Source organism: Eucyclogobius newberryi, unplaced genomic scaffold (assembly GCF_026437365.1).
Source record: "Eucyclogobius newberryi isolate DKJ021-1_F unplaced genomic scaffold, fEucNew1.0.hap1 SCAF_7, whole genome shotgun sequence".
NCBI classification, from domain to species: domain Eukaryota; kingdom Metazoa; phylum Chordata; class Actinopteri; order Gobiiformes; family Gobiidae; genus Eucyclogobius; species Eucyclogobius newberryi.
In genome coordinates, this window is record NW_027316389.1 from 41,281,856 (window position 1) to 41,307,522 (window position 25,667).

Consider the following 25,667-nt stretch of genomic DNA (forward strand, 5'->3'; position numbering starts at 1 on the left):
CCCTCTCATGCCGGGTCTGAGCGGCACTTAGAGCCCGGAGGAGCACGGAGCGCGGGGCTCCATTCAGAGGCTCCGTGATCCGCCTTACAACCAGCTCTCACCTCCGCGTACAGCCCGTGGTCAGCGTGACACCGTGCTCTGCCCCGAGCAATCAGAGCAAACAGGAAGCTTCTGGAAGTGCCCGGGAGCCTGGTAAAATCAAGCCGAAAATAGACCCTCTCATGCCGGGTCTGAGCGGCACTTAGAGCCCGGAGGAGCGCGGAGCGCGGGGCTCCATTCAGAGGCTCCGTGATCCGCCTTACAACCAGCTCTCACCTCCGCGTACAGCCCGTGGTCAGCGTGACACCGTGCTCTGCCCCGAGCAATCAGAGCAAACAGGAAGCTTCTGGAAGTGCCCGGGAGTCTGGTAAAATCAAGCCGAAAATAGACCCTCTCATGCCGGGTCTGAGCGGCGCTTAGAGCCCGGTGGAGCGCGGAGCGCGGGGCTCCATTCAGAGGCTCCGTGATCCGACGCTCACCTCCGCACCTCCGAACCATGACTTGACATTACGGCTGTGAAGGAGCCTTGGAAGCTGGATAAAACCAGAACGGGGCCCATCGATCGCGGTTCTCGTGTGCCCGTCAAACGAGCTCCTTGCCCGGTATCCGCACAACCAGGAAATGTACCTGTTTCGATTGCGAAAAACGTCATTCTCAAAAACCGCCCGCCCCTCCCTCCCAGCATTACCATTTTGCACATTCCGCGTGAGAGCAGCGTAAGAATTTCTCGGGAGCAGCGTGATTTAGCCCGGGAATTTTGAGCTGAACGCTTATTCCCACGAGCCCAAAAAACGACTAAGTCCAACGGTATATAGTGTACTATTGCCGAAAAATGACAGAGTCTTTTCAGGTATAGTGTACTATTTCGGTTTTTACTCTAAGTCCCTCAGGGGCATATGGTGCTATACTCTGATGGTCAGATCACCTCCAGGCCCCATTGGAGTGCTTTTCTGGGGGCAAACAGTGCACTGATGATGGGGGATTATTTCATTTTGCTCATTTTGGTGTTTTTTCACATTTTAACCCATTTTCACCCCTTTTGCTCACAACTTCATACTACGGCCCGGAAAAACGACAGAGTCCCTCGGGTATAGTGTACTATTGCCGAAAAACGACAGAGTCCCTCGGGTATAGTGTACTATTGCCGAAAAACGACAGAGTCCCTCGGGTATAGTGTACTATTGCCGAAAAACGACAGAGTCCCTCGGGTATAGTGTACTATTGCCGAAAAACGACAGAGTCCCTCGGGTATAGTGTACTATTGGCGAAAAACGACAGAGTCCCTCGGGTATAGTGTACTATTGCCGAAAAACGACAGAGTCCCTCGGGTATAGTGTACTATTGCCGAAAAACGACAGAGTCCCTCGGGTATAGTGTACTATTGGCTGGAAGCTCGGTTTTTTTTCTAAGACCAGCAGGGGTATATGGTACTATATTCTGGTGGTCAGATCACCTCCAGGCACCAGGGGAGTGCTTTTCTGGGGGCAAACTGTGCACTGATGATGGGGGATTATTTCATTTTGCTCATTTTGGTGTTTTTTCACATTTTAACCCATTTTCACCCCTTTTGCTCACATCTTCAAACTCGGGCCCTGATTACAAGTTCTGACCAAATGATGACAAACACGGTATTTTTATGTATTTTTTTCATTTTTTTTATTTTTCCAACTTATACATCCATCATTGGTGCCAGGCAGGTTGTGGAGAAAGCAGTGAAGAAAGGAGAGAGCCATCACAGAAAAGATGTCCATCCAGGGTCAAGGTACCCTGCACTTTTACATATCCAAATGACAGCATTTAAAGTTTTTTAGCGTATGGTATCTCTCGTTGCATGGAACCGCACAGAGGCCAACGCCACACTGACGGCACCTGTACTTTGTTTGCCGCCTGCCTTTGGTACGAGAGCGGTCAGAGCACACGGCGCAGTCTGGACGTCCCTCTGCTTGACAAAGCCAATGACGCTCTGTGAGTCTCTGTGGCATTTCACCCTCCGGTCTTGAGCGCCTTTCTTGTTTTTTGGAGTGATCAGCCAGTAATGCATCAATAATGTTCTGAATGTAAACCTTTAAAGGTTTGTGTGGGCCTGGAGTGGATTTGGTGTATATGATGTGTGAGTTGACAATACTTATGCTTATAATGGCATTGAATATGCGATGATACCATTTCCGGGACCTGTGTGGAAAGAGGTATGTCTTCATCCTCTGGTCAGCAGTGTCCACTCCACCCATGTAGGCGTTGTACTGGTCGACACATACAGGTCTTTTGATGTCACGGAAGCCAGTGTCATCTGTCTTGGATCGGATCCTCCTCTGAACACAATCATTTCCATGGACTGTGGACAACATGGTGAGACGTTTAGTATCGTGCCAAGCACAAGCCAGGAGTTTTCCCTTTCTGCAAAAAACTGGGTCATCTCCTTTTTTCAGCTGTAAGACACTTTTACCAAGGCATTTTGGCATCCCCAACCTGGTAATCCTTACCGTCCCACACAGTCCAGTTTCCAAATCTGCTAATTCATTTGCAATTACAGGCGAGGTATAGTAACTGTCCATGTAAATCTCGTGTCCTTTGCCCGTAAAGGGAGAAACCAACTCACGGACAACTGCGTGTGTTGCACTGATGTTGCTTGCATTATTTTTGTACTGTCCAGTGTGCATTGACCAGCGCAAAACATACCCTGAACAGCTTTCACTCAGGGCATACACTCTATAGCCATATTTGTCAGGTTTATTCGGAGAGTAACATTTTAGTGAAGATCTCCCCTTGAAAGCTATTGTCATTTCATCTAAAGAAAGCTCCTTGATTGGACTGTAAACTGCTGCAAATTTGGGAATAATCAAATCTATTATTGGGCGGACTTTGAACAGTTTATCGTGCCCGGGCTCGCCTGTTCTCACATAATCATTATTGTTGACAAAATGAAAGAACGAAAGAATGATTTCAAATCTGTTTCTTGACATTACATTTCCAAATCCAGGCGTTTGTGTAAGCCAAAATGTTCCCCAGTAATCCTCGATTTCAGGTTTCTCAACAAGGCCCATGGAGAGATGCAAAGCGAAGAAAGCTTTCATTTCGGTGACTGATACATCATACCACTCAAGAAATCTTGAATGTGGCTTCAGAATCATAGGTGCCATACACTGATGTGCATATCTATTTGTCTCATCAGTAATGAAAGTCCAAAACTGATCGGTCAGAAAGAGTGACAGAATATCAAATGGATTAGCATCCGTCAGATCCATCTCTCCTGTGTAGCCAACTGGGTCTTCAAAAGGTTTGATCCATGCCTCAAATACCTCGACCTCTCTCAGCATGTCCCAGCTCTCATCCACCGGGCAAGTTTTACTGCAGCCACTGGTTCCACTGGTTCCTCGCCTCCGTCTGTCCTTTGCACCTGTCCGTTGTTTCGAAGTCCCTTCATCTCCACTTGGAAATCCATCGTCACTCTCGGGGAGATAATACCCTTCAGAGTCAGAATCTGCTGTAAATTGCATGCCACGTGTACTTCCTCCAGCCATTTTTTTCCTTACCGGATCTGCCCTGGATCATACCTGGCTAATAAAGGGAAGTTGCACCGAACCGACCAATGACTGAAGTGATTCATTTTCTACTATTATTTCATTAATTTCCTTGTACGGTAAAGTTGCATTTCTGCGACTTTGGCGCTTAAAGGGTTAGAATACAGAGTTTTTGGTTTCAATACCTTATCATCTGCTGCCATCTTCTGTATTTTTTGTAAATAAAGGTGGACAAAAATAAATAAATATTTGACAAACGCCAAGCCTAGCCCCAAGCCCCAAGGACTGATAACCCTTTAGGCGCCAGAGATTATGGATGAAATAAATGTATAAATAAAAAACTTCCTGAGATACAGAGAACTGAAGCCGGGGCACAGCTCTGGGTCGGCAGTGCCCCTGGAGGCCCGTAGAAGCTCCACACTCCAGTTGATTCTTGGATAAAAGGGCACCCAGCCGGTCTCGAACTCGCGTGAGGCGGAGCAGGGATCATCCACCCCGCACACGGCCAGACTTTGCCCGGCCAGGGAGCACCTTCTGCGGGTCGGAGGCTCCGGGTCGGAGCCCCTGGAGCCTGGAGCCCTCACCGGGCCCCGAACTCGGCTGCCGGAGGCAGTGCAGTGCCTCATGGATAAAAGGGCACCCAGCCGGTCTCGAACTCGCGTGAGGCGGAGCAGGGATCATCCACCCCGCACACGGCCAGACTTTGCCCGGCCAGGGAGCACCTTCTGCGGGTCGGAGGCTCCGGGTCGGAGCCCCTGGAGCCTGGAGCCCTCACCGGGCCCCGAACTCGGCTGCCGGAGGCAGTGCAGTGCCTCATGGATAAAAGGGCACCCAGCCGGTCTCGAACTCGCGTGAGGCGGAGCAGGGATCATCCACCCCGCACACGGCCAGACTTTGCCCGGCCAGGGAGCACCTTCTGCGGGTCGGAGGCTCCGGGTCGGAGCCCCTGGAGCCTGGAGCCCTCACCGGGCCCCGAACTCGGCTGCCGGAGGAAGTGCAGTGCCTCATGGATAAAAGGGCACCCAGCCGGTCTCGAACTCGCGTGAGGCGGAGCAGGGATCATCCACCCGCACACGGCCAGACTTTGCCCGGCCAGGGAGCACCTTCTGCGGGTCGGAGGCTCCGGGTCGGAGCCCCTGGAGCCTGGAGCCCTCACCGGGCCCCGAACTCGGCTGCTGGAGGCAGTGCAGTGCCTCATGGATAAAAGGGCACCCAGCCGGTCTCGAACTCGCGTGAGGCGGAGCAGGGATAATCCACCCCGCACACGGCCAGACTTTGCCCGGCCAGGGAGCACCTTCTGCGGGTCGGAGGCTCCGGGTCGGAGCCCCTGGAGCCTGGAGCCCTCACCGGGCCCCGAACTCGGCTGCCGGAGGCAGTGCAGTGCCTCATGGATAAAAGGGCACCCAGCCGGTCTCGAACTCGCGTGAGGCGGAGCAGGGATCATCCACCCCGCACACGACCAGACTTTGCCCGGGGAAGGGCCACTCTGGCTGGGCATGGCCCCCACTGAGCACCCCCTGGAACCCCTGGAGCCCCCGGAGCACCTCCAGAGCCACCCCCCACTCCTCCAGACTCTGCCCGGGGAAGGGACACTCTGGCTGGGCATGGCCTCCACTGAGCACCCTCTGGAGCCCCCAGAGCACCTCCAGAGCCTCTCCCCAGACTATGCCCGGGGAAGGGCCACTCTGGCTGGGCATGGCCTCCGCTGAGCACCCCCTGGAGCCCCCGGAGCACCTCCAGAGCCACCCCCCACTCTCCCCAGACTCACCCCGGGGAAGGGCCACTCTATCTGGGCATGGCCTCCGCTGAGCACCCCCTGGAACCCCTGGAGCCCCCGGAGCACCTCCAGAGCCACCCCCCACTCCTCCAGACTCTGCCCGGGGAAGGGACACTCTGGCTGGGCATGGCCTCCACTGAGCACCCCCTGGAGCCCCCGGAGCACCTCCAGAGCCACCCCCCACTCTCCCCAGACTATGCCCGGGGAAGGGCCACTCTGGCTGGGCATGGCCTCCGCCGAGCACCCCCTGGAGCCCCCGGAGCACCTCCAGAGCCACCCCCCACTCTCCCCAGACTATGCCCGGGGAAGGGCCACTCTGGCTGGGCATGGCCTCCGCTGAGCACCCCCTGGAGCCCCCGGAGCACCTCCAGAGCCACCCCCCACTCTCCCCAGACTCACCCCGGGGAAGGGCCACTCTGGCTGGGCATGGCCTCCGCTGAGCACCCCCTGGAACCCCTGGAGCCCCCGGAGCACCTCCAGAGCCACCCCCCACTCCTCCAGACTCTGCCCGGGGAAGGGACACTCTGGCTGGGCATGGCCTCCACTGAGCACCCCCTGGAGCCCCCGGAGCACCTCCAGAGCCACCCCCCACTCTCCCCAGACTATGCCCGGGGAAGGGCCACTCTGGCTGGGCATGGCCTCCGCCGAGCACCCCCTGGAGCCCCCGGAGCACCTCCAGAGCCACCCCCCACTCTCCCCAGACTATGCCCGGGGAAGGGCCACTCTGGCTGGGCATGGCCTCCGCTGAGCACCCCCTGGAGCCCCCGGAGCACCTCCAGAGCCACCCCCCACTCTCCCCAGACTCACCCCGGGGAAGGGCCACTCTGGCTGGGCATGGCCTCCGCTGAGCACCCCCTGGAACCCCTGGAGCCCCCGGAGCACCTCCAGAGCCACCCCCCACTCCTCCAGACTCTGCCCGGGGAAGGGACACTCTGGCTGGGCATGGCCTCCACTGAGCACCCCCTGGAGCCCCCGGAGCACCTCCAGAGCCACCCCCCACTCTCCCCAGACTATGCCCGGGGAAGGGCCACTCTGGCTGGGCATGGCCTCCGCCGAGCACCCCCTGGAGCCCCCGGAGCACCTCCAGAGCCACCCCCCACTCTCCCCAGACTATGCCCGGGGAAGGGCCACTCTGGCTGGGCATGGCCTCCGCTGAGCACCCCCTGGAGCCCCCGGAGCACCTCCAGAGCCACCCCCCACTCTCCCCAGACTCACCCCGGGGAAGGGCCACTCTGGCTGGGCATGGCCTCCGCTGAGCACCCCCTGGAACCCCTGGAGCCCCCGGAGCACCTCCAGAGCCACCCCCCACTCCTCCAGACTCTGCCCGGGGAAGGGACACTCTGGCTGGGCATGGCCTCCACTGAGCACCCCCTGGAGCCCCCGGAGCACCTCCAGAGCCACCCCCCACTCTCCCCAGACTATGCCCGGGGAAGGGCCACTCTGGCTGGGCATGGCCTCCGCCGAGCACCCCCTGGAGCCCCCGGAGCACCTCCAGAGCCACCCCCCACTCTCCCCAGACTATGCCCGCGAAAGGGCCACTCTGGCTGGGCATGGCCTCCGCTGAGCACCCCCTGGAGCCCCCGGAGCACCTCCAGAGCCACCCCCCACTCTCCCCAGACTCACCCCGGGGAAGGGCCACTCTGGCTGGGCATGGCCTCCGCTGAGCACCCCCTGGAACCCCTGGAGCCCCCGGAGCACCTCCAGAGCCACCCCCCACTCCTCCAGACTCTGCCCGGGGAAGGGACACTCTGGCTGGGCATGGCCTCCACTGAGCACCCCCTGGAGCCCCCGGAGCACCTCCAGAGCCACCCCCCACTCTCCCCAGACTATGCCCGGGGAAGGGCCACTCTGGCTGGGCATGGCCTCCGCCGAGCACCCCCTGGAGCCCCCGGAGCACCTCCAGAGCCACCCCCCACTCTGCCCCAGACTATGCCCGGGGAAGGGCCACTCTGGCTGGGCATGGCCTCCGCTGAGCACCCCCTGGAGCCCCCGGAGCACCTCCAGAGCCACCCCCCACTCTCCCCAGACTCACCCCGGGGAAGGGCCACTCTGGCTGGGCATGGCCTCCGCTGAGCACCCCCTGGAACCCCTGGAGCCCCCGGAGCACCTCCAGAGCCACCCCCCACTCCTCCAGACTCTGCCCGGGGAAGGGACACTCTGGCTGGGCATGGCCTCCACTGAGCACCCCCTGGAGCCCCCGGAGCACCTCCAGAGCCACCCCCCACTCTCCCCAGACTATGCCCGGGGAAGGGCCACTCTGGCTGGGCATGGCCTCCGCCGAGCACCCCCTGGAGCCCCCGGAGCACCTCCAGAGCCACCCCCCACTCTCCCCAGACTATGCACGGGGAAGGGCCACTCTGGCTGGGCATGGCCTCCGCTGAGCACCCCCTGGAGCCCCCGGAGCACCTCCAGAGCCACCCCCCACTCTCCCCAGACTCACCCCGGGGAAGGGCCACTCTGGCTGGGCATGGCCTCCGCTGAGCACCCCCTGGAACCCCTGGAGCCCCCGGAGCACCTCCAGAGCCACCCCCCACTCCTCCAGACTCTGCCCGGGGAAGGGACACTCTGGCTGGGCATGGCCTCCACTGAGCACCCCCTGGAGCCCCCGGAGCACCTCCAGAGCCACCCCCCACTCTCCCCAGACTATGCCCGGGGAAGGGCCACTCTGGCTGGGCATGGCCTCCGCTGAGCACCCCCTGGAACCCCTGGAGCCCCCGGAGCACCTCCAGAGCCACCCCCCACTCCTCCAGACTCTGCCCGGGGAAGGGACACTCTGGCTGGGCATGGCCTCCACTGAGCACCCCCTGGAGCCCCCGGAGCACCTCCAGAGCCACCCCCCACTCTCCCCAGACTATGCCCGGGGAAGGGCCACTCTGGCTGGGCATGGCCTCCGCCGAGCACCCCCTGGAGCCCCCGGAGCACCTCCAGAGCCACCCCCCACTCTCCCCAGACTATGCCCGGGGAAGGGCCACTCTGGCTGGGCATGGCCTCCGCTGAGCACCCCCTGGAGCCCCCGGAGCACCTCCAGAGCCACCCCCCACTCTCCCCAGACTCACCCCGGGGAAGGGCCACTCTGGCTGGGCATGGCCTCCGCTGAGCACCCCCTGGAACCCCTGGAGCCCCCGGAGCACCTCCAGAGCCACCCCCCACTCCTCCAGACTCTGCCCGGGGAAGGGACACTCTGGCTGGGCATGGCCTCCACTGAGCACCCCCTGGAGCCCCCGGAGCACCTCCAGAGCCACCCCCCACTCTCCCCAGATTCTGCCCGGGGAAGGGCCACTCTGGCTGGGCATGGCCTCCGCCGAGCACCCCCTGGAACCCCTGGAGCCCTTCCAGAGCCACCCCGCATTCCCCCAAACTCAGTCTGGGGACGGGCCACTCTTCCCCGGGTTGCAGGCTCTGGGACTCCGGGGATGACCACCGGGGACCAGGCCCTCCCTTCGAACCCGGGGACCCACACTTAAGCACCCCCACACGGGCTACACACCCTTGTTTCAGCCCCCTGGAGGTCCGTGCCCTTGGTACTATACCATGGAAGTCCGTGCCCTTGGTACTCCGACTGGAGTACCAAGGGAACGGCCCAGCACTCACCACAGAGGCTCGCGCCGGCCCCGGCCCACCTTTCGTCCCTGGGTACCCACACTTAAGCACCCCAACACGAGCTACACACCCTTGGTGCAGCCCCCTGGAAGTCCGTGCCCTTGGTACTCTGAGCCACTTTAAAAGATAAAAAGCACCAGGACCCCAAGGCCCTGGCTCCCCTGTCCCCTACACCACACTTGGAGGCAGGGCCCTTGCCCTCCACTGGCTGCCCCCGCGCCCAATGTACTCCATAACCGAAGAAGAGAGGGGGACCCGGAGGCCGGCCTACTAGGGTAACAGGTTTAATATAGAGCCGGGGCTCTGGACCACAAATGCCAACAACCCCGCAGTGCGCAGGAGCCTTCGAAGCTGGATGAAACCAGAACGGGGCCCTACGATGGCGGTGACCAGCCAGTTGATAGCAAAGTGAGCCCTGGACAGGAGCTGCATTTGACAAACTCAGAGACGAGGAAGGGACCGGAGTCGGACCAAATATATCATCTGGCGCTGTGTCCAGCGTGAGGGTGAGCCAGCGCAAATCAGGACCACAAATGCCAACAACCCCGCAGTGCGCAGGAGCCTTCGAAGCTGGATGAAACCAGAACGGGGCCCTACGATGGCGGTGACCAGCCAGTTGATAGCAAAGTGAGCCCTGGACAGGCGCTGCATTTGACAAACTCAGAGACGAGGAAGGGACCGGAGTCGGACCAAATATATCATCTGGCGCTGTGTCCAGCGTAAGGGTGAGCCAGCGCAAATCAGGACCACAAATGCCAACAACCCCGCAGTGCGCAGGAGCCTTCGAAGCTGGATGAAACCAGAACGGGGCCCTACGATGGCGGTGACCAGCCAGTTGATAGCAAAGTGAGCCCTGGACAGGAGCTGCATTTGACAAACTCAGAGACGAGGAAGGGACCGGAGTCGGACCAAATATATCATCTGGCGCTGTGTCCAGCGTAAGGGTGAGCCAGCGCAAATCAGGACCACAAATGCCAACAACCCCGCAGTGCGCAGGAGCCTTCGAAGCTGGATGAAACCAGAACGGGGCCCTACGATGGCGGTGACCAGCCAGTTGATAGCAAAGTGAGCCCTGGACAGGCGCTGCATTTGACAAACTCAGAGACGAGGAAGGGACCGGAGTCGGACCAAAAATATGGGCCGGCCCTGCCCCCCGCCCCGCGCAGAGCCATCGGACACGTTGAGGCTGAAGGGGACTGGCGCAGAGCCCTTGGGCCCAGGGGCTAAGCGCAGCCATCATCCTTCAAGCCGCGCGTCCTTCTGCGCAGGGGTGAGTGACAATGGACCCGGACTGTGTTCCCACCGGACGCGTTGAGGCTGAAGGGGACTGGCTCAGAGCCCCTGGCACAGGGGCTAAGCGCAGCCATCATCCTCCAAGCCGCGCGTCCTTCAGTGCGGGGGTGAGTGACAGTGGGCCTGGACTGTTGTTCCACCGGACGCGTTGAGGCTGAAGGGGACTGGTGCAGAGCCCCTGTGCCAGGGGCTAAGCGCAGCCATCATCCTCCAAGTCGCGCGTCCTTCTGCGCAGGGGTGAGTGACAGTGGACCCGGACTGTGTTCCCACCGGACGCGTTGAGGCTGAAGGGGACTGGCTCAGAGCCCCTGGCACAGGGGCTAAGCACAGCCATCATCCTTCAAGCCGCGCGTCCTTCAGTGCGGGGGTGAGTGACAGAGGGCCTGGACTGTTGTTCCACCGGACGCGTTGAGGCTGAAGGGGACTGGTGCAGAGCCCCTGTGCCAGGGGCTAAGCGCAGCCATCATCCTCCAAGCCGCGCGTCCTTCTGCGCAGGGGTGAGTGACAATGGACCCGGACTGTGTTCCCACCGGACGCGTTGAGGCTGAAGGGGACTGGCTCAGAGCCCCTGGCACAGGGGCTAAGCGCAGCCATCATCCTTCAAGCCGCGCGTCCTTCAGTGCGGGGGTGAGTGACGGTCCCATCTCCGGAGACAAGGCTTCCCCAGGCGCGGGGGAAGCCAGTCAGACTGAAGCCCCGCGCCTGGTGGGACCTCTGTCTCGGCCTCGCTTCCAACGTGTCCGGCGTGAGGTTAGCCGGAGCAAACCACAGCCGCAAAATGTAAACAAACCCGCAGTGCGCAGGAGCCTTCGAAGCTGGATAAAACCAGAACGGGGCCCTACGATGGCGGGTCTTGAGTGCCAATAGACCAAGCTCCTTGTCTGGTATACATAGAACCATGATTTGTACCATTTTCATGGTTGATTCACGGATGATCCCTGCTCCGCCTCACGCGAGTTGGACGGCTGGGTGCCTTTTATCCATGAGGCACTGCACTGCCTCCGGCAGCCGAGTTCGGGGCCCGGTGAGGGCTCCAGGCTCCAGGGGCTCCGACCCGGAGCCTCCGACCCGCAGAAGGTGCTCCCTGGCCGGGCAAAGTCTGGCCGTATGCGGGGTGGATGGCCCTGGGTCTGGGCGGCGCTAAGATCACGGAGCGGGTCACCTCCGCGTACAGCCCGTGGTCAGCGTGACACCGTGCTCTGCCCCGAGCAATCAGAGCAAACAGGAAGCTTCTGGAAGTGCCCGGGAGTCTGGTAAAATCAAGCCGAAAATAGACCCTCTCATGCCGGGTCTGAGCGGCACTTAGAGCCCGGAGGAGCGCGGAGCGCGGGGCTCCATTCAGAGGCTCCGTGATCCGCCTTACAACCAGCTCTCACCTCCGCGTACAGCCCGTGGTCAGCGTGACACCGTGCTCTGCCCCGAGCAATCAGAGCAAACAGGAAGCTTCTGGAAGTGCCCGGGAGCCTGGTAAAATCAAGCCGAAAATAGACCCTCTCATGCCGGGTCTGAGCGGCACTTAGAGCCCGGAGGAGCACGGAGCGCGGGGCTCCATTCAGAGGCTCCGTGATCCGCCTTACAACCAGCTCTCACCTCCGCGTACAGCCCGTGGTCAGCGTGACACCGTGCTCTGCCCCGAGCAATCAGAGCAAACAGGAAGCTTCTGGAAGTGCCCGGGAGTCTGGTAAAATCAAGCCGAAAATAGACCCTCTCATGCCGGGTCTGAGCGGCACTTAGAGCCCGGAGGAGCGCGGAGCGCGGGGCTCCATTCAGAGGCTCCGTGATCCGACGCTCACCTCCGCACCTCCGAACCATGACTTGACATTACGGCTGTGAAGGAGCCTTGGAAGCTGGATAAAACCAGAACGGGGCCCATCGATCGCGGTTCTCGTGTGCCCGTCAAACGAGCTCCTTGCCCGGTATCCGCACAACCAGGAAATGTACCTGTTTCGATTGCGAAAAACGTCATTCTCAAAAACCGCCCGCCCCTCCCTCCCAGCATTACCATTTTGCACATTCCGCGTGAGAGCAGCGTAAGAATTTCTCGGGAGCAGCGTGATTTAGCCCGGGAATTTTGAGCTGAACGCTTATTCCCACGAGCCCAAAAAACGACTAAGTCCAACGGTATATAGTGTACTATTGCCGAAAAATGACAGAGTCTTTTCAGGTATAGTGTACTATTTCGGTTTTTACTCTAAGTCCCTCAGGGGCATATGGTGCTATACTATGATGGTCAGATCACCTCCAGGCCCCAGGGGAGTGCTTTTCTGGGGGCAAACAGTGCACTGATGATGGGGGATTATTTCATTTTGCTCATTTTGGTGTTTTTTCACATTTTAACCCATTTTCACCCCTTTTGCTCACAACTTCATACTACGGCCCGGAAAAACGACAGAGTCGCTCGGGTATAGTGTACTATTGCCGAAAAATGACAGAGTCTTTTCAGGTATAGTGTACTATTTCGGTTTTTACTCTAAGTCCCTCAGGGGCATATGGTGCTATACTCTGATGGTCAGATCACCTCCAGGCCCCAGGGGAGTGCTTTTCTGGGGGCAAACAGTGCACTGATGATGGGGGATTATTTCATTTTGCTCATTTTGGTGTTTTTTCACATTTTAACCCATTTTCACCCCTTTTGCTCACAACTTCATACTACGGCCCGGAAAAACGACAGAGTCCCTCGGGTATAGTGTACTATTGCAGAAAAACGACAGAGTCTTTTCAGGCATAGTGTACTATTTCGGTTTTTACTCTAAGTCCCTCAGGGGCATATGGTGCTATACTCTGATGGTCAGATCACCTCCAGGCCCCATTGGAGTGCTTTTCTGGGGGCAAACAGTGCACTGATGATGGGGGATTATTTAATTTTGCTCATTTTGGTGTTTTTTCACATTTTAACCCATTTTCACCCCTTTTGCTCACAACTTCATACTACGGCCCGGAAAAACGACAGAGTCCCTCGGGTATAGTGTACTATTGCCGAAAAACGACAGAGTCCCTCGGGTATAGTGTACTATTGCCGAAAAACGACAGAGTCCCTCGGGTATAGTGTACTATTGCCGAAAAACGACAGAGTCCCTCGGGTATAGTGTACTATTGGCTGGAAGCTCGGTTTTTTTTCTAAGACCAGCAGGGGTATATGGTACTATATTCTGGTGGTCAGATCACCTCCAGGCACCAGGGGAGTGCTTTTCTGGGGGCAAACTGTGCACTGATGATGGGGGATTATTTCATTTTGCTCATTTTGGTGTTTTTTCACATTTTAACCCATTTTCACCCCTTTTGCTCACATCTTCAAACTCGGGCCCTGATTACAAGTTCTGACCAAATGATGACAAACACGGTATTTTTATGTATTTTTTTCATTTTTTTTATTTTTCCAACTTATACATCCATCATTGGTGCCAGGCAGGTTGTGGAGAAAGCAGTGAAGAAAGGAGAGAGCCATCACAGAAAAGATGTCCATCCAGGGTCAAGGTACCCTGCACTTTTACATATCCAAATGACAGCATTTAAAGTTTTTTAGCGTATGGTATCTCTCGTTGCATGGAACCGCACAGAGGCCAACGCCACACTGACGGCACCTGTACTTTGTTTGCCGCCTGCCTTTGGTACGAGAGCGGTCAGAGCACACGGCGCAGTCTGGACGTCCCTCTGCTTGACAAAGCCAATGACGCTCTGTGAGTCTCTGTGGCATTTCACCCTCCGGTCTTGAGCGCCTTTCTTGTTTTTTGGAGTGATCAGCCAGTAATGCATCAATAATGTTCTGAATGTAAACCTTTAAAGGTTTGTGTGGGCCTGGAGTGGATTTGGTGTATATGATGTGTGAGTTGACAATACTTATGCTTATAATGGCATTGAATATGCGATGATACCATTTCCGGGACCTGTGTGGAAAGAGGTATGTCTTCATCCTCTGGTCAGCAGTGTCCACTCCACCCATGTAGGCGTTGTACTGGTCGACACATACAGGTCTTTTGATGTCACGGAAGCCAGTGTCATCTGTCTTGGATCGGATCCTCCTCTGAACACAATCATTTCCATGGACTGTGGACAACATGGTGAGACGTTTAGTATCGTGCCAAGCACAAGCCAGGAGTTTTCCCTTTCTGCAAAAAACTGGGTCATCTCCTTTTTTCAGCTGTAAGACACTTTTACCAAGGCATTTTGGCATCCCCAACCTGGTAATCCTTACCGTCCCACACAGTCCAGTTTCCAAATCTGCTAATTCATTTGCAATTACAGGCGAGGTATAGTAACTGTCCATGTAAATCTCGTGTCCTTTGCCCGTAAAGGGAGAAACCAACTCACGGACAACTGCGTGTGTTGCACTGATGTTGCTTGCATTATTTTTGTACTGTCCAGTGTGCATTGACCAGCGCAAAACATACCCTGAACAGCTTTCACTCAGGGCATACACTCTATAGCCATATTTGTCAGGTTTATTTGGAGAGTAACATTTTAGTGAAGATCTCCCCTTGAAAGCTATTGTCATTTCATCTAAAGAAAGCTCCTTGATTGGACTGTAAACTGCTGCAAATTTGGGAATAATCAAATCTACATTACATACATCTAGTACAGTACATGTGACTAGTTGTTTTGTTTTTTTTTGGGGGGGGTCAAACGCAACACCGACTTTCAAACCCATCCTCGACAAGTAAAGTCTTCGCATGAGGGCGTGCTTCTGCCCGGTTTCGAGCCGGGGACCTTTTGCGTGTGAGGCAAACGTGATAACCGCTACACTACAGAAGCGATAGTGTAGCGCAGGTACGTTGGTGGGACAAGTCCTCAGCGTCAGTGCAATGCTTTCGTGCTGGGTAAAACGCACTTTCTCTCCCCGTCTGGGAATCGAACCCAGGTCTTCCACGTGATAAGCGGAGATACTGTCCACTATACTAACGAGGACATATGGGGCTGCAGGGGGGCCCCTTTTTTTTTTTTTTTTTTTTGGGGCGTGTGTGTCGGTGTCTTTTTCCCCCGATCTCTGTGATGAAAAGTTTGAAGGACTACGCCGACAATTCCGCCGCTCCTCCCTCTTTTCTAGGAATAAACCATCGAGTTTGGAATGAACCGTGTCAAAGATTGAAGCAAACATAAAAGGAGGCTTTGTTTCTGCCCGGTTTCGAGCCGAGGACCTTTCGCGCGTTAGGCGAACGTGATAACCGCTACACTACAGAAACGACGTGCGAGCCTGTCGTGTCCCTTTTGCCGCGCGACCGCCGATGCAAATGAGCGCGTGAACAGAAGTACACTGCCCGTGATGAAGCCCCGTGTGCCCTCAAGTACTGGACGCCGTGTGGCGCTGCAACGTGGCACTCTTGTTTCTCTTCAGAGCGTATAAATCTTTCGCCTTTTACTAAAGATTTCCGTGGAGAGGGACAACAAGAGATCTTTCCAATTTTTTGATGCCCTGCTTCAATGCGGGGCTTTTCTACCTATGTCTAAAGCAAGCAAGCGGTCATCCTCCAAGAGCAAAGGTTGTGTCTTGTCGGCCTTTAAACATGCCCTTGCGTACCCTCCGTTTGGCATCCCGTGTTCAAGAACTTTAAAAGTAAAAAAGAGTGCTTAGAACGCACAGACTTGCGTGTGTATCGCTGCCGTTTAACCTGGGGCTCAATCGTCGGGTGGAAGCTGGTCCATGCAAATGGCCGGAAGGACCATGCTGCCACATTGCCTCTTCCAGGGCCTGGGCCTTGGCTCGGAGCGGAGCAACTCATACTTACCTGGCAGGGGCGACACCATGATCAGGAAGGTGGTTCACCCAGGGCGAGGCTCGTCCATTGCACAAACAGGATGTGCTGACCCCTGTGAATTCCCCAAATGTGGGAATCTCAACTGCATAATTTCTGGTAGTGGGGGACTGCGTTCGCGCTCTCCCCTCTTGTTTTTTGTCAGAGGAAAAAAAAAAAAACCCAAAGGGTCGTTTCCATGTACGCCGCTCGCGCTCCGGCCCCTCCGCCGGGCGCTTTGCGCGGGCGCCGCTTTGGACCGTTGACGGGAGGGTCAGCGTGGGGAGAGCTCACTGCTCCCCGAACCCATTGTGGGCATCGCTTCTCGGCCTTTTGGCTAAGATCAAGTGTAGTATCTGTTCTTATCAGTTTAATATCTGATACGTCCCCTACCCGGGGACCGTATATTAAATTGATTTTTGGACCAGGGAGATGGAATTTGGGGCTTGCTCCGTCCACTCCACGCATCGGCTCGGTATTGCAGTACCTCCGAGAACGGTGCACCTCCTCTCTCAGGTTAAAAAAAGTCATTCAGTTTGTTTTCGCCGTCACGTTACATGCAAATGTGCCATCATACCCTCATGTTAAACGCTTCCTTGCCGTTTGTCTGCTCCGGAAGTGGACAAAAATTCTCGGAGACGTTTTGAGTGGAAGGGCTGGATATTTCAAATCTCCCGCCAAAAGCCCTGACTGGAGAAGAGGGGGAGGGAAGGTGAAGTATCTGTTCCTAAACCCAACCCCCTTGGGAGGTAGCCCATTCCACGTAAACCCTTGTGCAAAATAGGCCACCTTTGGAATTTGAGTGGCCCCTTTGTGAAGTACAGTACATGTGACTAGTTGTTTTGTTTTTTTTTGGGGGGGGGTCAAACGCAACACCGACTTTCAAACCCATCCTCGACAAGTAAAGTCTTCGCATGAGGGCGTGCTTCTGCCCGGTTTCGAGCCGGGGACCTTTTGCGTGTGAGGCAAACGTGATAACCGCTACACTACAGAAGCGATAGTGTAGCGCAGGTACGTTGGTGGGACAAGTCCTCAGCGTCAGTGCAACGCTTTCGTGCTGGGTAAAACGCACTTTCTCTCCCCGTCTGGGAATCGAACCCAGGTCTTCCACGTGATAAGCGGAGATACTGTCCACTATACTAACGAGGACATATGGGGCTGCAGGGGGGCCCCTTTTTTTTTTTTTTTTTTTTTGGGGCGTGTGTGTCGGTGTCTTTTTCCCCCGATCTCTGTGATGAAAAGTTTGAAGGACTACGCCGACAATTCCGCCGCTCCTCCCTCTTTTCTAGGAATAAACCATCGAGTTTGGAATGAACCGTGTCAAAGATTGAAGCAAACATAAAAGGAGGCTTTGTTTCTGCCCGGTTTCGAGCCGAGGACCTTTCGCGCGTTAGGCGAACGTGATAACCGCTACACTACAGAAACGACGTGCGAGCCTGTCGTGTCCCTTTTGCCGCGCGACCGCCGATGCAAATGAGCGCGTGAACAGAAGTACACTGCCCGTGATGAAGCCCCGTGTGCCCTCAAGTACTGGACGCCGTGTGGCGCTGCAACGTGGCACTCTTGTTTCTCTTCAGAGCGTATAAATCTTTCGCCTTTTACTAAAGATTTCCGTGGAGAGGGACAACAAGAGATCTTTCCAATTTTTTGATGCCCTGCTTCAATGCGGGGCTTTTCTACCTATGTCTAAAGCAAGCAAGCGGTCATCCTCCAAGAGCAAAGGTTGTGTCTTGTCGGCCTTTAAACATGCCCTTGCGTACCCTCCGTTTGGCATCCCGTGTTCAAGAACTTTAAAAGTAAAAAAGAGTGCTTAGAACGCACAGACTTGCGTGTGTATCGCTGCCGTTTAACCTGGGGCTCAATCGTCGGGTGGAAGCTGGTCCATGCAAATGGCCGGAAGGACCATGCTGCCACATTGCCTCTTCCAGGGCCTGGGCCTTGGCTCGGAGCGGAGCAACTCATACTTACCTGGCAGGGGCGACACCATGATCAGGAAGGTGGTTCACCCAGGGCGAGGCTCGTCCATTGCACAAACAGGATGTGCTGACCCCTGTGAATTCCCCAAATGTGGGAATCTCAACTGCATAATTTCTGGTAGTGGGGGACTGCGTTCGCGCTCTCCCCTCTTGTTTTTTGTCAGAGGAAAAAAAAAAAACCCCAAAGGGTCGTTTCCATGTACGCCGCTCGCGCTCCGGCCCCTCCGCCGGGCGCTTTGCGCGGGCGCCGCTTTGGACCGTTGACGGGAGGGTCAGCGTGGGGAGAGCTCACTGCTCCCCGAACCCATTGTGGGCATCGCTTCTCGGCCTTTTGGCTAAGATCAAGTGTAGTATCTGTTCTTATCAGTTTAATATCTGATACGTCCCCTACCCGGGGACCGTATATTAAATTGATTTTTGGACCAGGGAGATGGAATTTGGGGCTTGCTCCGTCCACTCCACGCATCGGCTCGGTATTGCAGTACCTCCGAGAACGGTGCACCTCCTCTCTCAGGTTAAAAAAAGTCATTCAGTTTGTTTTCGCCGTCACGTTACATGCAAATGTGCCATCATACCCTCATGTTAAACGCTTCCTTGCCGTTTGTCTGCTCCGGAAGTGGACAAAAATTCTCGGAGACGTTTTGAGTGGAAGGGCTGGATATTTCAAATCTCCCGCCAAAAGCCCTGACTGGAGAAGAGGGGGAGGGAAGGTGAAGTATCTGTTCCTAAACCCAACCCCCTTGGGAGGTAGCCCATTCCACGTAAACCCTTGTGCAAAATAGGCCACCTTTGGAATTTGAGTGGCCCCTTTGTGGAGTACAGTACATGTGACTAGTTGTTTTGTTTTTTTTTGGGGGGGGGTCAAACGCAACACCGACTTTCAAACCCATCCTCGACAAGTAAAGTCTTCGCATGAGGGCGTGCTTCTGCCCGGTTTCGAGCCGGGGACCTTTTGCGTGTGAGGCAAACGTGATAACCGCTACACTACAGAAGCGATAGTGTAGCGCAGGTACGTTGGTGGGACAAGTCCTCAGCGTCAGTGCAACGTTTTCGTGCTGGGTAAAAAGCACTTTCTCTCCCCGTCTGGGAATCGAACCCAGGTCTTCCGCGTGACAAGCGGAGATACTGTCCACTATACTAACGAGGACATATGGGGCTGCAGGGGGGCCCCTTTTTTTTTTTTTTTTTTTTGGGGCGTGTGTGTCGGTGTCTTTTTCCCCCGATCTCTGTGATGAAAAGTTTGAAGGACTACGCCGACAATTCCGCCGCTCCTCCCTCTTTTCTAGGAATAAACCATCGAGTTTGGAATGAACCGTGTCAAAGATTGAAGCAAACATAAAAGGAGGCTTTGTTTCTGCCCGGTTTCGAGCCGAGGACCTTTCGCGCGTTAGGCGAACGTGATAACCGCTACACTACAGAAACGACGTGCGAGCCTGTCGTGTCCCTTTTGCCGCGCGACCGCCGATGCAAATGAGCGCGTGAACAGAAGTACACTGCCCGTGATGAAGCCCCGTGTGCCCTCAAGTACTGGACGCCGTGTGGCGCTGCAACGTGGCACTCTTGTTTCTCTTCAGAGCGTATAAATCTTTCGCCTTTTACTAAAGATTTCCGTGGAGAGGGACAACAAGAGATCTTTCCAATTTTTTGATGCCCTGCTTCAATGCGGGGCTTTTCTACCTATGTCTAAAGCAAGCAAGCGGTCATCCTCCAAGAGCAAAGGTTGTGTCTTGTCGGCCTTTAAACATGCCCTTGCGTACCCTCCGTTTGGCATCCCGTGTTCAAGAACTTTAAAAGTAAAAAAGAGTGCTTAGAACGCACAGACTTGCGTGTGTATCGCTGCCGTTTAACCTGGGGCTCAATCGTCGGGTGGAAGCTGGTCCATGCAAATGGCCGGAAGGACCATGCTGCCACATTGCCTCTTCCAGGGCCTGGGCCTTGGCTCGGAGCGGAGCAACTCATACTTACCTGGCAGGGGCGACACCATGATCAGGAAGGTGGTTCACCCAGGGCGAGGCTCGTCCATTGCACAAACAGGATGTGCTGACCCCTGTGAATTCCCCAAATGTGGGAATCTCAACTGCATAATTTCTGGTAGTGGGGGACTGCGTTCGCGCTCTCCCCTCTTGTTTTTTGTCAGAGGAAAAAAAAAAAAACCCAAAGGGTCGTTTCCATGTACGCCGCTCGCGCTCCGGCCCCTCCGCCGGGCGCCTTGCGCGGGCGCCGCTTTGGACCGTTGACGGGAGGGTCAGCGTGGGGAGAGCTCACTGCTCCCCGAACCCATTGTGGGCATCGCTTCTCGGCCTTTTGGCTAAGATCAAGTGTAGTATCTGTTCTTATCAGTTTAATATCTGATACGTCCCCTACCCGGGGACCGTATATTAAATTGATTTTTGGACCAGGGAGATGGAATTTGGGGCTTGCTCCGTCCACTCCACGCATCGGCTCGGTATTGCAGTACCTCCGAGAACGGTGCACCTCCTCTCTCAGGTTAAAAAAAGTCATTCAGTTTGTTTTCGCCGTCACGTTACATGCAAATGCGCCATCATACCCTCATGTTAAATGCTTCCTTGCCGTTTGTCTGCTCCGGAAGTGGACAAAAATTCTCGGAGACGTTTTGAGTGGAAGGGCTGGATATTTCAAATCTCCCGCCAAAAGCCCTGACTGGAGAAGAGGGGGAGGGAAGGTGAAGTATCTGTTCCTAAACCCAACCCCCTTGGGAGGTAGCCCATTCCACGTAAACCCTTGTGCAAAATAGGCCACCTTTGGAATTTGAGTGGCCCCTTTGTGGAGTACAGTACATGTGACTAGTTGTTTTGTTTTTTTTTGGGGGGGGGTCAAACGCAACACCGACTTTCAAACCCATCCTCGACAAGTAAAGTCTTCGCATGAGGGCGTGCTTCTGCCCGGTTTCGAGCCGGGGACCTTTTGCGTGTGAGGCAAACGTGATAACCGCTACACTACAGAAGCGATAGTGTAGCGCAGGTACGTTGGTGGGACAAGTCCTCAGCGTCAGTGCAACGCTTTCGTGCTGGGTAAAACGCACTTTCTCTCCCCGTCTGGGAATCGAACCCAGGTCTTCCGCGTGACAAGCGGAGATACTGTCCACTATACTAACGAAGACATATGGGGCTGCAGGGGGGCCCCTTTTTTTTTTTTTTTTTTTGGGGCGTGTGTGTCGGTGTCTTTTTCCCCCGATCTCTGTGATGAAAAGTTTGAAGGACTACGCCGACAATTCCGCCGCTCCTCCCTCTTTTCTAGGAATAAACCATCGAGTTTGGAATGAACCGTGTCAAAGATTGAAGCAAACATAAAAGGAGGCTTTGTTTCTGCCCGGTTTCGAGCCGAGGACCTTTCGCGCGTTAGGCGAACGTGATAACCGCTACACTACAGAAACGACGTGCGAGCCTGTCGTGTCCCTTTTGCCGCGCGACCGCCGATGCAAATGAGCGCGTGAACAGAAGTACACTGCCCGTGATGAAGCCCCGTGTGCCCTCAAGTACTGGACGCCGTGTGGCGCTGCAACGTGGCACTCTTGTTTCTCTTCAGAGCGTATAAATCTTTCGCCTTTTACTAAAGATTTCCGTGGAGAGGGACAACAAGAGATCTTTCCAATTTTTTGATGCCCTGCTTCAATGCGGGGCTTTTCTACCTATGTCTAAAGCAAGCGAGCGGTCATCCTCCAAGAGCAAAGGTTGTGTCTTGTCGGCCTTTAAACATGCCCTTGCGTACCCTCCGTTTGGCATCCCGTGTTCAAGAACTTTAAAAGTAAAAAAGAGTGCTTAGAACGCACAGACTTGCGTGTGTATCGCTGCCGTTTAACCTGGGGCTCAATCGTCGGGTGGAAGCTGGTCCATGCAAATGGCCGGAAGGACCATGCTGCCACATTGCCTCTTCCAGGGCCTGGGCCTTGGCTCGGAGCGGAGCAACTCATACTTACCTGGCAGGGGCGACACCATGATCAGGAAGGTGGTTCACCCAGGGCGAGGCTCGTCCATTGCACAAACAGGATGTGCTGACCCCTGTGAATTCCCCAAATGTGGGAATCTCAACTGCATAATTTCTGGTAGTGGGGGACTGCGTTCGCGCTCTCCCCTCTTGTTTTTTGTCAGAGGAAAAAAAAAAAACCCCAAAGGGTCGTTTCCATGTACGCCGCTCGCGCTCCGGCCCCTCCGCCGGGCGCTTTGCGCGGGCGCCGCTTTGGACCGTTGACGGGAGGGTCAGCGTGGGGAGAGCTCACTGCTCCCCGAACCCATTGTGGGCATCGCTTCTCGGCCTTTTGGCTAAGATCAAGTGTAGTATCTGTTCTTATCAGTTTAATATCTGATACGTCCCCTACCCGGGGACCGTATATTAAATTGATTTTTGGACCAGGGAGATGGAATTTGGGGCTTGCTCCGTCCACTCCACGCATCGGCTCGGTATTGCAGTACCTCCGAGAACGGTGCACCTCCTCTCTCAGGTTAAAAAAAGTCATTCAGTTTGTTTTCGCCGTCACGTTACATGCAAATGTGCCATCATACCCTCATGTTAAACGCTTCCTTGCCGTTTGTCTGCTCCGGAAGTGGACAAAAATTCTCGGAGACGTTTTGAGTGGAAGGGCTGGATATTTCAAATCTCCCGCCAAAAGCCCTGACTGGAGAAGAGGGGGAGGGAAGGTGAAGTATCTGTTCCTAAACCCAACCCCCTTGGGAGGTAGCCCATTCCACGTAAACCCTTGTGCAAAATAGGCCACCTTTGGAATTTGAGTGGCCCCTTTGTGGAGTACAGTACATGTGACTAGTTGTTTTGTTTTTTTTTGGGGGGGGGTCAAACGCAACACCGACTTTCAAACCCATCCTCGACAAGTAAAGTCTTCGCATGAGGGCGTGCTTCTGCCCGGTTTCGAGCCGGGGACCTTTTGCGTGTGAGGCAAACGTGATAACCGCTACACTACAGAAGCGATAGTGTAGCGCAGGTACGTTGGTGGGACAAGTCCTCAGCGTCAGTGCAACGTTTTCGTGCTGGGTAAAAAGCACTTTCTCTCCCCGTCTGGGAATCGAACCCAGGTCTTCCGCGTGACAAGCGGAGATACTGTCCACTATACTAACGAGGACATATGGGGCTGCAGGGGGGCCCCTTTTTTTTTTTTTTTTTTTTGGGGCGTGTGTGTCGGTGTCTTTTTCCCCCGATCTCTGTGATGAAAAGTTTGAAGGACTACGCCGACAATTCCGCCGCTCCTCCCTCTTTTCTAGGAATAAACCATCGAGTTTGGAATGAACCGTGTCAAAGATTGAAGCAAACATAAAAGGAGGCTTTGTTTCTGCCCGGTTTCGAGCCGAGGACCTTTCGCGCGTTAGGCGAACGTGATAACCGCTACACTACAGAAACGACGTGCGAGCCTGTCGTGTCCCTTTTGCCGCGCGACCGCCGATGCAAATGAGCGCGTGAACAGAAGTACACTGCCCGTGATGAAGCCCCGTGTGCCCTCAAGTACTGGACGCCGTGTGGCGCTGCAACGTGGCACTCTTGTTTCTCTTCAGAGCGTATAAATCTTTCGCCTTTTACTAAAGATTTCCGTGGAGAGGGACAACAAGAGATCTTTCCAATTTTTTGATGCCCTGCTTCAATGCGGGGCTTTTCTACCTATGTCTAAAGCAAGCAAGCGGTCATCCTCCAAGAGCAAAGGTTGTGTCTTGTCGGCCTTTAAACATGCCCTTGCGTACCCTCCGTTTGGCATCCCGTGTTCAAGAACTTTAAAAGTAAAAAAGAGTGCTTAGAACGCACAGACTTGCGTGTGTATCGCTGCCGTTTAACCTGGGGCTCAATCGTCGGGTGGAAGCTGGTCCATGCAAATGGCCGGAAGGACCATGCTGCCACATTGCCTCTTCCAGGGCCTGGGCCTTGGCTCGGAGCGGAGCAACTCATACTTACCTGGCAGGGGCGACACCATGATCAGGAAGGTGGTTCACCCAGGGCGAGGCTCGTCCATTGCACAAACAGGATGTGCTGACCCCTGTGAATTCCCCAAATGTGGGAATCTCAACTGCATAATTTCTGGTAGTGGGGGACTGCGTTCGCGCTCTCCCCTCTTGTTTTTTGTCAGAGGAAAAAAAAAAAAACCCAAAGGGTCGTTTCCATGTACGCCGCTCGCGCTCCGGCCCCTCCGCCGGGCGCCTTGCGCGGGCGCCGCTTTGGACCGTTGACGGGAGGGTCAGCGTGGGGAGAGCTCACTGCTCCCCGAACCCATTGTGGGCATCGCTTCTCGGCCTTTTGGCTAAGATCAAGTGTAGTATCTGTTCTTATCAGTTTAATATCTGATACGTCCCCTACCCGGGGACCGTATATTAAATTGATTTTTGGACCAGGGAGATGGAATTTGGGGCTTGCTCCGTCCACTCCACGCATCGGCTCGGTATTGCAGTACCTCCGAGAACGGTGCACCTCCTCTCTCAGGTTAAAAAAAGTCATTCAGTTTGTTTTCGCCGTCACGTTACATGCAAATGCGCCATCATACCCTCATGTTAAATGCTTCCTTGCCGTTTGTCTGCTCCGGAAGTGGACAAAAATTCTCGGAGACGTTTTGAGTGGAAGGGCTGGATATTTCAAATCTCCCGCCAAAAGCCCTGACTGGAGAAGAGGGGGAGGGAAGGTGAAGTATCTGTTCCTAAACCCAACCCCCTTGGGAGGTAGCCCATTCCACGTAAACCCTTGTGCAAAATAGGCCACCTTTGGAATTTGAGTGGCCCCTTTGTGGAGTACAGTACATGTGACTAGTTGTTTTGTTTTTTTTTGGGGGGGGGTCAAACGCAACACCGACTTTCAAACCCATCCTCGACAAGTAAAGTCTTCGCATGAGGGCGTGCTTCTGCCCGGTTTCGAGCCGGGGACCTTTTGCGTGTGAGGCAAACGTGATAACCGCTACACTACAGAAGCGATAGTGTAGCGCAGGTACGTTGGTGGGACAAGTCCTCAGCGTCAGTGCAACGCTTTCGTGCTGGGTAAAACGCACTTTCTCTCCCCGTCTGGGAATCGAACCCAGGTCTTCCGCGTGACAAGCGGAGATACTGTCCACTATACTAACGAAGACATATGGGGCTGCAGGGGGGCCCCTTTTTTTTTTTTTTTTTTTGGGGCGTGTGTGTCGGTGTCTTTTTCCCCCGATCTCTGTGATGAAAAGTTTGAAGGACTACGCCGACAATTCCGCCGCTCCTCCCTCTTTTCTAGGAATAAACCATCGAGTTTGGAATGAACCGTGTCAAAGATTGAAGCAAACATAAAAGGAGGCTTTGTTTCTGCCCGGTTTCGAGCCGAGGACCTTTCGCGCGTTAGGCGAACGTGATAACCGCTACACTACAGAAACGACGTGCGAGCCTGTCGTGTCCCTTTTGCCGCGCGACCGCCGATGCAAATGAGCGCGTGAACAGAAGTACACTGCCCGTGATGAAGCCCCGTGTGCCCTCAAGTACTGGACGCCGTGTGGCGCTGCAACGTGGCACTCTTGTTTCTCTTCAGAGCGTATAAATCTTTCGCCTTTTACTAAAGATTTCCGTGGAGAGGGACAACAAGAGATCTTTCCAATTTTTTGATGCCCTGCTTCAATGCGGGGCTTTTCTACCTATGTCTAAAGCAAGCGAGCGGTCATCCTCCAAGAGCAAAGGTTGTGTCTTGTCGGCCTTTAAACATGCCCTTGCGTACCCTCCGTTTGGCATCCCGTGTTCAAGAACTTTAAAAGTAAAAAAGAGTGCTTAGAACGCACAGA

The 25,667-nt window shown here is 55.2% G+C and overlaps 32 non-coding genes across 32 annotated transcripts; 16 read left to right on the forward strand and 16 right to left on the reverse strand.

Annotated features, from left to right (window-relative positions):
- Nucleotides 1-14,903: 14,903 nt before the first annotated feature.
- trnav-cac (transfer RNA valine (anticodon CAC)) lies at nt 14,904-14,976 on the reverse strand. Its single transcript has one exon. It is a non-coding gene; the product is annotated as a tRNA-Val (tRNA).
- Nucleotides 14,977-15,057: 81 nt separating this feature from the next.
- trnad-auc (transfer RNA aspartic acid (anticodon AUC)) lies at nt 15,058-15,129 on the reverse strand. The gene has a single exon. It is a non-coding gene; the product is annotated as a tRNA-Asp (tRNA).
- Nucleotides 15,130-15,331: 202 nt separating this feature from the next.
- trnav-aac (transfer RNA valine (anticodon AAC)) lies at nt 15,332-15,404 on the reverse strand. Its single transcript has one exon. It is a non-coding gene; the product is annotated as a tRNA-Val (tRNA).
- A 134-nt stretch (nt 15,405-15,538) lies between these two features.
- On the forward strand, nt 15,539-15,652 carry LOC140349759 (U5 spliceosomal RNA). Its single transcript, XR_011924677.1, has one exon. It is a non-coding gene; the product is annotated as a U5 spliceosomal RNA (small nuclear RNA).
- Nucleotides 15,653-15,939: 287 nt separating this feature from the next.
- On the forward strand, nt 15,940-16,105 carry LOC140350299 (U1 spliceosomal RNA). Its single transcript, XR_011925160.1, has one exon. It is a non-coding gene; the product is annotated as a U1 spliceosomal RNA (small nuclear RNA).
- Nucleotides 16,106-16,270: 165 nt separating this feature from the next.
- Nucleotides 16,271-16,462, forward strand: LOC140349675 (U2 spliceosomal RNA). The gene has a single exon (XR_011924597.1). It is a non-coding gene; the product is annotated as a U2 spliceosomal RNA (small nuclear RNA).
- A 414-nt stretch (nt 16,463-16,876) lies between these two features.
- On the reverse strand, nt 16,877-16,949 carry trnav-cac (transfer RNA valine (anticodon CAC)). The gene has a single exon. It is a non-coding gene; the product is annotated as a tRNA-Val (tRNA).
- Nucleotides 16,950-17,030: 81 nt separating this feature from the next.
- On the reverse strand, nt 17,031-17,102 carry trnad-auc (transfer RNA aspartic acid (anticodon AUC)). Its single transcript has one exon. It is a non-coding gene; the product is annotated as a tRNA-Asp (tRNA).
- A 203-nt stretch (nt 17,103-17,305) lies between these two features.
- trnav-aac (transfer RNA valine (anticodon AAC)) lies at nt 17,306-17,378 on the reverse strand. The gene has a single exon. It is a non-coding gene; the product is annotated as a tRNA-Val (tRNA).
- A 134-nt stretch (nt 17,379-17,512) lies between these two features.
- Nucleotides 17,513-17,626, forward strand: LOC140349760 (U5 spliceosomal RNA). Its single transcript, XR_011924678.1, has one exon. It is a non-coding gene; the product is annotated as a U5 spliceosomal RNA (small nuclear RNA).
- Nucleotides 17,627-17,913: 287 nt separating this feature from the next.
- Nucleotides 17,914-18,079, forward strand: LOC140350300 (U1 spliceosomal RNA). The gene has a single exon (XR_011925161.1). It is a non-coding gene; the product is annotated as a U1 spliceosomal RNA (small nuclear RNA).
- Nucleotides 18,080-18,244: 165 nt separating this feature from the next.
- Nucleotides 18,245-18,436, forward strand: LOC140349676 (U2 spliceosomal RNA). Its single transcript, XR_011924598.1, has one exon. It is a non-coding gene; the product is annotated as a U2 spliceosomal RNA (small nuclear RNA).
- A 414-nt stretch (nt 18,437-18,850) lies between these two features.
- On the reverse strand, nt 18,851-18,923 carry trnav-cac (transfer RNA valine (anticodon CAC)). The gene has a single exon. It is a non-coding gene; the product is annotated as a tRNA-Val (tRNA).
- Nucleotides 18,924-19,004: 81 nt separating this feature from the next.
- trnad-guc (transfer RNA aspartic acid (anticodon GUC)) lies at nt 19,005-19,076 on the reverse strand. Its single transcript has one exon. It is a non-coding gene; the product is annotated as a tRNA-Asp (tRNA).
- A 202-nt stretch (nt 19,077-19,278) lies between these two features.
- Nucleotides 19,279-19,351, reverse strand: trnav-aac (transfer RNA valine (anticodon AAC)). Its single transcript has one exon. It is a non-coding gene; the product is annotated as a tRNA-Val (tRNA).
- A 134-nt stretch (nt 19,352-19,485) lies between these two features.
- On the forward strand, nt 19,486-19,599 carry LOC140349761 (U5 spliceosomal RNA). The gene has a single exon (XR_011924679.1). It is a non-coding gene; the product is annotated as a U5 spliceosomal RNA (small nuclear RNA).
- A 287-nt stretch (nt 19,600-19,886) lies between these two features.
- Nucleotides 19,887-20,052, forward strand: LOC140350301 (U1 spliceosomal RNA). The gene has a single exon (XR_011925162.1). It is a non-coding gene; the product is annotated as a U1 spliceosomal RNA (small nuclear RNA).
- Nucleotides 20,053-20,217: 165 nt separating this feature from the next.
- LOC140349677 (U2 spliceosomal RNA) lies at nt 20,218-20,409 on the forward strand. The gene has a single exon (XR_011924599.1). It is a non-coding gene; the product is annotated as a U2 spliceosomal RNA (small nuclear RNA).
- A 414-nt stretch (nt 20,410-20,823) lies between these two features.
- On the reverse strand, nt 20,824-20,896 carry trnav-cac (transfer RNA valine (anticodon CAC)). The gene has a single exon. It is a non-coding gene; the product is annotated as a tRNA-Val (tRNA).
- A 354-nt stretch (nt 20,897-21,250) lies between these two features.
- trnav-aac (transfer RNA valine (anticodon AAC)) lies at nt 21,251-21,323 on the reverse strand. The gene has a single exon. It is a non-coding gene; the product is annotated as a tRNA-Val (tRNA).
- Nucleotides 21,324-21,457: 134 nt separating this feature from the next.
- On the forward strand, nt 21,458-21,571 carry LOC140349762 (U5 spliceosomal RNA). Its single transcript, XR_011924680.1, has one exon. It is a non-coding gene; the product is annotated as a U5 spliceosomal RNA (small nuclear RNA).
- A 287-nt stretch (nt 21,572-21,858) lies between these two features.
- Nucleotides 21,859-22,024, forward strand: LOC140350302 (U1 spliceosomal RNA). The gene has a single exon (XR_011925163.1). It is a non-coding gene; the product is annotated as a U1 spliceosomal RNA (small nuclear RNA).
- Nucleotides 22,025-22,189: 165 nt separating this feature from the next.
- Nucleotides 22,190-22,381, forward strand: LOC140349679 (U2 spliceosomal RNA). Its single transcript, XR_011924600.1, has one exon. It is a non-coding gene; the product is annotated as a U2 spliceosomal RNA (small nuclear RNA).
- A 414-nt stretch (nt 22,382-22,795) lies between these two features.
- trnav-cac (transfer RNA valine (anticodon CAC)) lies at nt 22,796-22,868 on the reverse strand. The gene has a single exon. It is a non-coding gene; the product is annotated as a tRNA-Val (tRNA).
- Nucleotides 22,869-22,949: 81 nt separating this feature from the next.
- On the reverse strand, nt 22,950-23,021 carry trnad-guc (transfer RNA aspartic acid (anticodon GUC)). Its single transcript has one exon. It is a non-coding gene; the product is annotated as a tRNA-Asp (tRNA).
- Nucleotides 23,022-23,223: 202 nt separating this feature from the next.
- Nucleotides 23,224-23,296, reverse strand: trnav-aac (transfer RNA valine (anticodon AAC)). The gene has a single exon. It is a non-coding gene; the product is annotated as a tRNA-Val (tRNA).
- Nucleotides 23,297-23,430: 134 nt separating this feature from the next.
- LOC140349763 (U5 spliceosomal RNA) lies at nt 23,431-23,544 on the forward strand. The gene has a single exon (XR_011924681.1). It is a non-coding gene; the product is annotated as a U5 spliceosomal RNA (small nuclear RNA).
- A 287-nt stretch (nt 23,545-23,831) lies between these two features.
- LOC140350303 (U1 spliceosomal RNA) lies at nt 23,832-23,997 on the forward strand. The gene has a single exon (XR_011925164.1). It is a non-coding gene; the product is annotated as a U1 spliceosomal RNA (small nuclear RNA).
- A 165-nt stretch (nt 23,998-24,162) lies between these two features.
- LOC140349680 (U2 spliceosomal RNA) lies at nt 24,163-24,354 on the forward strand. Its single transcript, XR_011924601.1, has one exon. It is a non-coding gene; the product is annotated as a U2 spliceosomal RNA (small nuclear RNA).
- A 414-nt stretch (nt 24,355-24,768) lies between these two features.
- Nucleotides 24,769-24,841, reverse strand: trnav-cac (transfer RNA valine (anticodon CAC)). The gene has a single exon. It is a non-coding gene; the product is annotated as a tRNA-Val (tRNA).
- Nucleotides 24,842-25,195: 354 nt separating this feature from the next.
- trnav-aac (transfer RNA valine (anticodon AAC)) lies at nt 25,196-25,268 on the reverse strand. The gene has a single exon. It is a non-coding gene; the product is annotated as a tRNA-Val (tRNA).
- A 134-nt stretch (nt 25,269-25,402) lies between these two features.
- LOC140349764 (U5 spliceosomal RNA) lies at nt 25,403-25,516 on the forward strand. Its single transcript, XR_011924683.1, has one exon. It is a non-coding gene; the product is annotated as a U5 spliceosomal RNA (small nuclear RNA).
- Nucleotides 25,517-25,667: the final 151 nt, after the last annotated feature.